This window comes from Ascaphus truei, chromosome 4, assembly GCF_040206685.1.
Source record: "Ascaphus truei isolate aAscTru1 chromosome 4, aAscTru1.hap1, whole genome shotgun sequence".
In the NCBI taxonomy this organism is placed as follows: Eukaryota; Metazoa; Chordata; class Amphibia; order Anura; family Ascaphidae; genus Ascaphus; species Ascaphus truei.
The window spans coordinates 354,555,150-354,567,649 of NC_134486.1; the positions used below are offsets into that span (position 1 = coordinate 354,555,150).

Below are 12,500 nucleotides of genomic sequence, written 5' to 3' on the forward strand. Positions count from 1 at the left end.
TAATAACACTTATAATTATATAAATATATTAAAACAAACTTACAATTGATGTCCTGACTTGATTAAAATAACCAAAGGGTGTATCTGGAGATATCAAATGCCCCAATAGATATAATTGAACAGAGACGATAAGAATAATAATTTGCACTTAATGAGTATGGCTTGAGGAGGGTAGATCTAATGACAAAATTTAATACTAAAGAGTTGATTGAATTTATTTGACACTTAGTTATATAGGTATAGTTAATACTAGCTAACTGTGTCTGAATTTGGCTATTAATGGATCTAAAAAATCCATATGTAAATTAAACAATGACTCAAGATAATGTGATCTAATATTACCAAATGGATTGTATGGCAAAAGTAGGTGATGAATAAAATAACCCTACATACTAATCTATTATCCCATTCCTTGGGAGTTATATTATTTGCGGATATTTGGGTAATTCCTCTGATAAGGGAGATCTAAGGTTATATTGATATATTGATCTCCCTGTATAACAGAAACAGCGTGGAAGAGAGCAACATGAAATTAATATTGAATGAATTCAAAAATTGAATTATCAAACTGAATTCAGTAAGAGAATTAAAAAATATATAATTTGCTAGGCTTGTTATACACGTGACCTAGGATACATGTCCAGTCTAAACTTCAAATTATATATTTTTTAATTCTCTAACTAAATTCAGTTTGATAATTTAATTTTTGAATTCATTAATTAATTCAGTTTGATAATTTAATTTTTGAATTCATTCAATATTAATTTCATGTTGCTCTCTTCCACGCTGTTTGTTATACAGGGAGATCAATATATCAATATAACCTTAGATCTCCCTAATCAGAGGAATCCCCAAATATCCGCAAATAATATAACTTCCAAGGAATGGGATAATAGATTATTATGTAGGGTTATTTTATTCATCACCTACTTTTGCCATACAATCCATTTGGTAATATTAGATCACATTATCTTGAGTCATTGTTTAATTTACATATGGATTTTTTAGATCCATTAATAGCCAAATTCAGACACAGTTAGCTAGTATTAACTATACCTATATAACTAAGTGTCAAATAAATTCAATCAACTCTTTAGTATTAAATTTTGTCATTAGATCTACCCTCCTCAAGCCATACTCATTAAGTGCAAATTATTATTCTTATCGTCTCTGTTCAATTATATCTATTGGGGCATTTGATATCTCCAGATACACCATTTGGTTATTTTAATCAAGTCAGGACATCAATTGTAAGTTTGTTTTAATATATTTATATAATTATAAGTGTTATTATTTTTATATTATGTTATTATGGGTTGGCATACATGTAATTGTGGATACCTATCATCAGGTGTTCAAATATCTAATTAATGGGACTATTCAGTCATGCAGATTGCCCACACATTTTTTGCCTACCAACCAATCAACCTAATTGGACTCGTTGGTGTGTATATATACTTCATACCACACACCCAGAGCCCAGTCCCTGAAGAAGTCAGTCTATCTGATGAAACGCGTAGGGAAGGAGTGCAGTGGACCTTCACAAACGCTTGCTCCAGAACTGCTTGGAATTCTATCGGTCCGGCATTCGTTGATTTAATACATTTTTAATTCACATTACACATTACTTTGGTAATATATGTTTTAAGGCATTTATTAAAAGTTAACTTTTATATTCTGTTGGTGTGCATTTAAGTGAATTCTTTTAGGGGGCACATCCAATTTGTGTTCCCCCTTTCCCCTTTTTTCTGATTCACTTTTCAGTTCACAGTTTGCACCCACCATTTGATTACCTCACCTATGTACTCAATTACTTTATTCAATTAGTATGGTCCTGTGATCACTCCCTACCCTTTTGTTGTTTCCTCATGTTTGTGAGTTCATTTTTATTGAGATTTTTGGGTATTAAATATATCGAGTTTGCACAGTAATGCACTAGGATTTGGCGCTTCTTTTCTTCTATTTTATATATATATATATATATATATATATATATATATATATATATATATATATATATATATATATATATATATATACACACACACACACACACACACACACATATACACATACATACATAGGGAACAAGGTTTAAAATGGTTTTGAAGCAAAAAGTGGCACTGTGTGCTCATTTGCATGTCATTTTCTAGAATCCCTTGCTGCAGTGGAAGTGCTGTATGCTGGGCGATAATGGTGAAAGACAGGGTTGCAGACCTGTCTAAGACATGCAAATGAGCATACAGTAATATTTCCATTTGCTATACATACATACACAGACATATACATACACAGACATATATATACTTCAGTATTAGGCGATACCTTTTTTATTTGGACTAACAGTTTATTTCATAGGACAAGCTTTCGAGAGTTCTCCTCTCTTCCTCAGGTTGGATATATATATAAAAACGAATAGATGATACCGTTCTGTGGCTAACAAAATGCCTTTATTTGTGCGAGCTTTTGAGATTCACTGATCTCTTCTTCCGGCGAGGTTACAAAGGATAAAGCAACAAAGGGTTTTATTTAAAAACAGTGCATCCTGAAATGTTTCTGTGACTGAAGCCTATCCCGCCCCCAGTGCAGTACACGATTTATGACTTGAGGTGTTAAATGGTCCCTGAATGTTAGTGATGTAACTGTGTGTGTGTGTGTGTGTGTGTGTGTATATATGTATGTGAGTATAAATATAAATTTATAAAGTGCCCACAGTGTATACAGCGCTTTACAAAAGGTGTGTGGGAGTATATACCAATGGTGTGGGTAGGTGTAGAAATGTAAGAGGGTGTTGCATTGCTATTAATGTGAGTAGTAAAATAGCAAAGCCGGGTTGAGCACTGCAAAGAATTCGGGCTGCAGCCAGGTTTAAAAATAAACTATTTATTCGGCATGATGCCCAAGAGACATACAACAGATGATCATCCTCTGACACGTTTCCTGCCTTGTCGGCACTTTATCAAAGAGTAACCCTCTACTAAGACCTTCTTTCTTAAATAGGCACCTACGGTAATTGACTGCTATGGTTGCAAGTCTCCACCCTTTCTCGTGCAATCAGCCAGATCACAGGTGAGTCTTAACCAATAGGAGTGACAACTTGCAATCAAAAAGAATGCCAATCAAAGAACTACATAAACAGTTTATACACATAATCATACAAATATATATATGTATATGTATATATATATATATACAGTGGTCGACAAATCACCAAAAAATCTACTCGCCGAACAAAAAAAATCTACTCGCCACCTAGTCCCGCCCCCAACCCCGCCCCCAACCCCGCTTTAAAATAAAATATATAAATAAAATACATTTAATAAATTCCTAGTCAGAACAACATTCGTTTTTGACATAAATGTATTTATTGTATTACATTATACTACAATTAGTCCTTTATTGTATTACATTATACTACAATTAGTCCTTGTTACGTGTGTGTGTGTGTGTGTGTGTGTGTGTGTGTGTGTGTGTGTGTGTGTGTGTGTGTGTGTGTGTGTGTGTGTGTGTGTGTGTGTGTGTGTGTGTGTGTGTGTGTGTGTGTGTGTGTGTGTGTGTGTGTGTGTAAATGTCAGATCTAGAAATAAAAGCCAGATGTGAATGACTAGATTCCTGAACCCCTTAACCAGTGTCTGGACGTCCCCGCTTCACAATATCTAAAGCAGCAATCCCGCCTGGGATCTTACCTGATCCGCAGTCCCTCAATGTCCAGGTATCCTCATTCCCGCAATGTTATACATTGGAGGGGAGGTGTCCCCGATGTCTTCCGTGTGATCCGAGTTAGATCTGGAAGAAAGCAGTATAGGTTATTTTGGTGTAGTATAGGACAGTTAAGATATATAGGGTAAATAAGATACCCAGATATAGAGAGGGGAGAGAGAGAGGAGGAGACCAGAGAGACAGAGAGAGGGGAGAGAGAGACCAGAGAGGGAGGAGACCAGAGAGGGGGGAGACCAGAGAGGGGGGGAGAGAGAGACCAGAGAAAGGGGAGAGAGAGACCAGAGAGGGGGGAGAGAGAGACCAGAGAGGGGGGAGACCAGAGAGGGGGGGAGAGAGAGACCAGAGAAAGGGGAGAGAGAGACCAGAGAGGGGGGAGAGAGAGACCAGAGAGGGGGGAGACCAGAGAGAGGGGAGAGAGAGACCAGAGAGGGGGGAGACCAGAGAGAGACCAGAGAAAGGAGAGAGGGGAGACCAGAGAGAGGAGAGAGGGGAGACCAGAGAGGGGGGAGACCTGAGAGAGGAGAGAGGGGAGACCAGAGAGAGGAGAGAGGGGAGACCAGAGAGAGGAGAGAGGGGAGACCAGAGAGAGGGGGTGACTGACTGACTGGGGGGAGGTGACTGACTGATTGGGGCAGGGGTGATTGACTTGGGCAGGGGGGGTGATGGATTGGGGGGGTACCTCTGGTGTCACAAACATACTCCCATACACACATACACATTCTCCCATGTATATACACACACACACCCATATATACAAACACACACACACACACACTCTCTCTCTCCCATATTTACACACACACACAAAACTCTCCCATATATATGTAGCCAGGTCCCCTCTGTGTGTTGATGCCCCGCGACCTTCCCCCTCGTTTTCTCCGCTGCCGGGGATCACTCAATAGACCAGCCGGCATTTCTGGAGGGTGGGGGCCAGTGCAGGGAGCGGGTTAGCGTTCCGGCGGTTCCCGGCGGCTCCCGAGCAGGGCGCCGCCATTGTGTTATATATCGCGCATGCGCAGTAAGTCCCGGCGGCCCGGCAGAGTTCGCGCATGCGCAGGATAAGCGCGCAAAGCCCTAGCCTACCAGGGAAGGTAATAGACAGGGACTACAGATCCCATGAGCCTTAGGGGACCCCATGTGACGCCAGGGAGCCAATAGGGCTGCAGGAGCTCTCTGCTTGCAACAAATAGATACAATTCGCGGGGTTTGGGAGAGAGGAGTTGGTGACCGGAGCAGCTAGGGGAAGGAAGTAGGGTGCAGGAGTCAGTGACTCCCTGCACTAGGCCAGCAACCCCCGCTAGGCCCCAGATAGGTCCTGAGTCCCTCTGATAGCTTGTGGTGCTGTAGGGACAGGCCCTAGGTTAGGGACCCTGCCCCATTAGCTGTTTGCTAGTTAGGGACACAGCGGACGCTGCGTTTCCCGCCACGAGGCTTCGGCTCAAGCCCACGCATTAAAGAGAGCTGGACTATCGTAAAGGAGGCCAAGCAAGCAGTGACTGCGGCCTGCTGGCAGCAGACAGATCCTCGCCAAGGTACAGACGGTGCGGAGCTGCGGTGATATTATCCACGCCAGAATTCACCCCACGCGTAGGAGGATATCCCGGCGGATCCAACCCCAGTGGTATAGCAGCACCCGTGGCTGGAGCCAGGGCAGGTACCGTTATAAAGTGCACCGACAAGGCCTATCATCAGACATAGTGACTGCGCAGTCACACACGTACATGTATATGACTTGGTAGTGTGAGACAGTGGGATTACTGGACACGGGGTGGGATCCTTCCGTGGGAAGGGCGGCATAAAGTGTTGGCGTTCGCCGTGGCGCAAGATAGCGGTAGCGTCTTGAGAGACGCCGTGATTAGTGTCTCCTTTAAAGAGGGACACCTGTTGTTATGGTATTGACGTGAGATGTTGTATGGCATGTTAGTAAATGGTATTAGTTATTATACCTCACCGTGTATGTGATTATTGTGATTGTCCTGCGAGGAACCACTCCCCCTCTGATGGGAGCCATCGCAGGTGGAGGCGCTGCACCGATGTAAGTGAATACCACTAGTATAATTGCCCCAGGTTCCCCGTGGCGGAAGCTCAGCCCTCCTGCGAGCCAACAGGTAAAGCACCACACCTGGTAACATTGTATGTTCCCTTTCACCCCACACTATATCTGCGATTGGGGGGGGGAATACCCGTTACATATACACACACACACACTCTCCCATATACACACACACACACACACTCCCATATACACACACACACACACACACACACACACACACACACACACTCCCATATACACACACTCCCATATACACACACACACACACACACACACACACACTCTCCCATATACACACACACACTCTCCCATATACACACACATACACACGCTCCCATATATACACACACTCTCTCTACACACCTTTTGGAAAGGCCGCGACCAGCACCACCACGCTCTCCCCCCCCCCCCCCCCCGCCCCCGCCCATCTTCTGCTCCGCGGGGACCTGAGGGGGCATCCCCGCTCCCATCTCCCGCCGCGCTCTATGATGCGGGACCGGGGGGAAGCGGAGACATGATGGGGCATCCCTGCTCCCATCTCCAGCCGCGCTCTATGACACGGGACCGGGGGGAAGCGGGGACATGAGGGGCATCCCCGCTTCCATCTCCCACCGCATGTCTCTGACACGTGACCGGGGGGAAGCGGGGACCTGAGGGGGCATCCCCGCTCCCATCTCCCGCCGCGCTCTGTGACGCGGGACCGGGGGGAAGCGGAGACATGATGGGGCATCCCCGCTCCCATCTCAAGCCGCGCACTATGACACGGGACCGGGGGGAAGAGGGGACATGAGGGGCATCCCCGTTTCCATCTCCCGCCGCATGTCTCTGACACGTGACCGGGGGGAAGCGGGGACATGAGGGGCATCCCCGCTCCCATCTCCAGCCGCGCTCTATGACATGGGACCGGGGGGAAGCGGGGACATGAGGGGCATCCCCGCTCCCATCTCCCGCCGCATGTCTCTGACACGTGACCGGGGGGAAGCGGGGATATGAGGGGCATCCCCGCTCCCATCTCCGCCGCACTCTATGACGCGGGACCGGGGGGAAGCGCAGACATGATGGGGCATCCCCGCTCCCATCTCCAGCCGCGCTCTATGACACGGGACCGGGGGGAAGCGGGGACATGAGGGGCATCCCCGCTTCCATCTCCCGCCGCATGTCTCTGACACGTGACCGGGGGGAAGCGGGGACCTGAGGGGGCATCCCCGCCGCGCTCTGTGACGCGGGACCGGGGGGAAGCGGAGACATGATGGGGCATCCCCGCTCCCATCTCAAGCCGCGCACTATGACACGGGACCGGGGGGAAGAGGGGACATGAGGGGCATCCCCGTTTCCATCTCCCGCCGCATGTCTCTGACACGTGACCGGGGGGAAGCGGGGACATGAGGGGCATCCCCGCTCCCATCTCCAGCCGCGCTCTATGACATGGTACCGGGGGGAAGCGGGGACATGAGGGGCATCCCCGCTCCCATCTCCCGCCGCATGTCTCTGACACGTGACCGGGGGGAAGCGGGGATATGAGGGGCATCCCCGCTCCCATCTCCGCCGCACTCTATGACGCGGGACCGGGGGGAAGCGCAGACATGATGGGGCATCCCCGCTCCCATCTCCAGCCGCGCTCTATGACACGGGACCGGGGGGAAGCGGGGACATGAGGGGCATCCCCGCTTCCATCTCCCGCCGCATGTCTCTGACACGTGACCGGGGGGAAGCGGGGACCTGAGGGGGCATCCCCGCCGCGCTCTGTGACGCGGGACCGGGGGGAAGCGGAAACATGATGGGGCATCCCCGCTCCCATCTCCAGCCGCGCTCTATGACACGGGACCGGGGGGAATCGGGGACATGAGGGGCATCCCCGCTTCCATCTCCCGCCGCATGTCTCTGACACGTGACCGGGGGGAAGCAGGGACATGAGGGGCATCCCCGCTCCCATCTCCAGCCGCGCTCTATGACATGGAACCGGGGGGAAGCGGGGACATGAGTGGCATCCCCGCTCCCATCTCCCGCCGCATGTCTCTTACACGTGACCGGGCGGAAGCGGGGATATGAGGGGCATCCCCGCTCCCATCTCCCGCCGCGCTCTATGACGCGGGACCGGGGGGAAGCGCAGACATGATGGGGCATCCCCGCTCCCATCTCCAGCCGCACTCTATGACACGGGACCGGGGGGAAGCGGGGACATGAGGGGCATCCCCGCTCCCATCTCCCGCCGCGCTCTATGACACGGGACCGTGGGGAAGCAGGGACATGAGGGGTATCCCCGCTCCCATCTCCATAACTGCGGGAAGCAGGAGCGCCGGGGAGGGAGGGGGGAAGGCACAGATGGTACTTACTGTGTCCTCCATGGGAAAAGAATGGCTGCTCGTTAGGGGCGGGCTCATATAGAGCCTGGCCGCGCGCCCACAAAGCCTGGGAGCGCGCGCCAATCAGCTGTCAGGGAGGGGGAGTTTTTTGGCTTTTTTTCAGCGCGAGCAGGAAAAATTCAGCGCGAACAGGGAAATTTAAAAAAACAAACATGTGTGCTTGCGTGTACTGATTGATCTGTGTGGTTGATTGAAGTGCTGGTTGGTTAAAGTGTGTGCAGTTAGAACCAGAAGCAGTTTGAACAAGGAAGCAGTTAAACAAGGTATAGTTTATTGAAGTACAGTTTACTGTTAGTACTTCTAAACTTCATAGTTGCTAGAATGAGCAGGATTGAAAATGCCACTCAATGCACATCTTGCCACATGTATGTGCACTTGGAGCAGCTGTTCCAAGGAGCATACCACTGTGAGAAGTGTGAGCAGGTGGTCTCTTTAGAATCAGAGATTGCTGATCTGAAGAGGCAACTTGCAATATTGAGGGACATTGGCAATCTTGAAAGGGAATTAGAGCTCACTGAGCAGGCCCTTCCCTCGACTAGTGGTGCAGATGGTGGCGCTTTTAGTGAGGAGCAGGTAGGTAGCTTAGTTGCTGTTAGTGAGGAGCAGGTAGGTAGCTGGGTGACAGTTAGAAGGGGAAGCAGGGGCAATAGGGAGAGGCAGGTCGTTTCTGAGCTGACACATCCCAAAAGATTTGCCATGTTGAGTGAAGATATTGGAAATGTTGGGGCAGAAATGGCAAGGCTGGGGGAGACCAATTCCTCTAGCAGCCAGGAGAATAGTTCCTCCAGCACAGTGGGGACTCAGGATGCTCAGATGCAAAGAAAGATTGTGGTGGTAGGGGACTCCATTATTAGGAAGGTAGATAGGGCAATCTGTTGCCGGGACCGCATGAACCGAACAGTTTGTTGTCTCCCGGGTGCTCGGGTTCGGCACATTGCGGATCGGGTAGACAGATTGTTGGGGGGGGCTGGGATTGACCCGGCGGTCTTGGTACATGTTGGCACCAATGACAAAGTTAGAGAAAGATGGAGGGTCCTAAAAAATGATTACAGGGATCTAGGCCAAAAGCTTAAGGCAAGGACCTCCAAGGTAATATTTTCTGAAATACTACCAGTGCCATGCGCTACCGCAGGGAGACAGTCAGAGATCAGGGAGGTTAATGCATGGCTAAGAAAGTGGTGTAGGAAGGAGGGGTTTGGGTTTTTAGAGCACTGGGACTCCTTTTCTGAGAGGTGCCATCTATATTCTAGGGACGGATTGCACCTCAATGAAGAGTGATCTTATGTGCTAGGGGGGGAGAATGCTAAAAAGGTTGGAGGAGATTTTAAACTAGGATGGAGGGGGAGGGGAATGAAACAGATAATGAACTAAATGGAATAGATGAGGATACAAGGTGGTATGGAGGTAGAATGGGGGCAAGTGCAAGTTTGACAAGCAGTGAGATACCCATAGTAAATAGAGATAATACTAGAAAACTTCTAAAGACTAAACCAAGTGGGAGCAGAAAGGAAGGAGCAGATAAGATAATAGTACAGGCTGAAAAAAAACTTAAATGCATGCTTGCTAATGCAAGAAGCCTGACAGATAAAATGGAGGAGCTTTAATTAATAGCTACAAGGGGGCAGTATGATATCATAGGCATTACTGAAACATGGTGGGATGAAACTCATGACTGGACAGTTAATTTAAAGGGGTATTCTCTTTTTCGGAAGGATCGAACAAATAGAAGGGGAGGTGGAGTATGTCTATATGTTAAACCAGATCTAAAACCTATTATAAGGGATGATGTCTATGAAGGGAATGATGAAAATGTAGAGACCTTGTGGCTAGAAATTAGCAGTGGAGGTAAAAGTATAAAGAAAATGTTTGTGGGAATATGCTATAAACCACCAAATATCTGTGAGATTGAGGAAGCTAAAATACATTTGCAAATGGAGAAGGCATCAAAACTGGGTCATGTTTGCATAATGGGGGATTTTAATTATCCAGACATAGACTGGGGCAATGAGATTAGCGTTACAACAAAAGGAAACAGGTTTTTGGGGGTGCTTAAAGATAATTATATGACCCAAATTATTGAGGAACCAACCAGGAGAGGGGCAGTTCTGGATTTGGTCATATCAAACAATGTAGAAGTAATAACAAATATTCAAGTCCTGGAACATTTGGGTAACAGTGATCATAACATGGTCTCATTAGAAATAAATTATCAAAAAACAGATTACTTGGGTTCAACAAAGACTTTAAACTTTAGAAAGGCAGATTTTAATAAACTGAGGTCTAATCTAGTAGTAATACAATGGGATGATGTTTTTGCAGGGAAAAATGTAGAAGATAAATGGGCAGTCTTTAAAACATTGTTAGAAAAGCACACTTATCAGTGTATACCCTTGGGTAATAAGTATAAAAGAAATAAGTCAAAACCAATGTGGCTAAATAAACAGGTAGGGGAGGAAATGGACAAGAAGAGGAAGGTGTTTAGATTCTTTAAGTCAGAAGGGACAGAGACATCGTATCAGAATTATCAGGAATATAACAAAAATTGCAAAAGGGCAATTAAATTAGCAAAAATGGATAATGAAAAAACGATTGCAATAGAAAGTAAGGTCAACCCTAAAAAGTTCTTTAAGTACCTTAATAACAAAAAAATGAGAAAAGAAAATATAGGACCCTTTCAGTGTGAGATGGGTAGGCAGATTATTGGAGATAAGGAAAAAGCAGAGGTATTAAACAAATTCTTTGCCTCTGTGTTTACCAGGGAAGAATCAAGTTCAATAGTAGCGCCACAGGAGGAAGCCACAACCTCCATATTAATGAACAAGTGGTTAACTGAGGAAGAAGTTCATAAGCGACTTGAAAAATTTGAAGTAAATAAGGCACCTGGCCCCGATGGCATACATCCAAGAGTTCTCAAGGAGTTAAGCTCAGTAATAGCAAAACCATTATATTTAATATTCAAGGACTCAATTTCCACAGGCTCAGTACCACAAGATTGGCATAAAGCAGATGTGGTGCCTATATTTAAAAAGGGAGCTAGATCACACACAGGGAATTACAGACCTGTAAGCCTGACTTCAATAGTGGGGAAACTACTTGAAGGTTTAATACGGGATAATATTCAGGAATACCTAATGGAAAACAAAATTATTAGTAATAGTCAGCATGGATTTATGAAGGATAGATCATGCCAAACTAACCTCATTTGTTTCTTTAAGGAGGTAAGTAGGAATTTAGACCAGGGTAATGCAGTTGATGTGGTCTACTTAGATTTTGCAAAGGCTTTTGATACGGTTTCACACAAGAGGTTGGTGTACAAAATAAAGAAAATTGGACTCAGTAATAATCTTTTCGATCCTATCCGCACGTCCTCCACTGAGTGTCGCGAGAGGCTACACGCACACACGCCGGCGGGCGTGTGCAACTCTCCATCCGCAGACCTGACCGCGTGCAGTAGCTGTTTGAGCAGCAGAGAGGGGATACTCTCTAACTTATCCACCGCCTATATACATCATCCGTCCGGTGAGTGGGCAGTTCACCCGTTGCAGCAGTGTGTCTATCCGGCAATTCCATTGTCCTTTAACCACTTTTTTATTTTTCATATGTCCATTGTTTTATTATATGTTTATTAAATATTTTTAATTATTCATTCACCTTCTATCTCAGCTGATAGTTATTAGTTTTATATGTTGTGTGTATTATATGTAGTTTGTCTCTATACCCTACAGTATTACGCTATGTATTGTGTTTTTATCTCTCTTTAAGCACAACCCTTTCGTCTGGAGCCTATCCCTGGCAATCCAACTGGTTTGATATATATCCTTTTACCATCAGGCGCCTTATAAATACGCATTCCTGTTTTCTTTGCTATCATCCTGACCAGGGGGTCAGTTGTTGTATTTCAGGCAGCCCCTTTTATGTGGACAATATCCCCATTTAAGGTTTTACATTGTGTTTTTGTGTATTCATCTAGTCAGCGCAACCTGCTCTGTTTTTTACAGATAAATGTAAGGTTATGCAAATACAACTGTATGCTCATCTGCATGTCTTAGGCAGGTCTGCAACCCCACCTTTCACCATTATCACCCAGTATACAGCACTTGCACTGCAGCAAGGGATTCTGGGAAATGACATGCAAATGAGCACGTAGTGCCACTTTTTGCTTCAAAAACCATTTTTAACATGGTTCCCTATAGGCTTAAGCCAGGGTTAAGGTGCATACCCAGAAAACCACCCACAGACAGCTGATTCGACCTTAATGGGTATCATCAGTGTGGGGTTGATTAACTGGGTATGCAAAGAAGCTATGGGATAGGGTATACCATAATACTGAGTTAAGTTATGGGGTATATATATATATATAT

The 12,500-nt window shown here is 46.2% G+C and overlaps 1 long non-coding RNA gene across 1 annotated transcript in view; it reads left to right on the forward strand.

Annotated features, from left to right (window-relative positions):
• LOC142493740 (uncharacterized) overlaps positions 1 to 12,500 on the forward strand; it is a 25,160-nt gene that overhangs the window by 1,788 nt on the left and 10,872 nt on the right. The window contains exon 2 of the long non-coding RNA XR_012801195.1: positions 3,001 to 3,069. This is a non-coding gene — a long non-coding RNA (uncharacterized LOC142493740). The remainder of the gene's footprint in view (positions 1 to 3,000; positions 3,070 to 12,500) is intronic.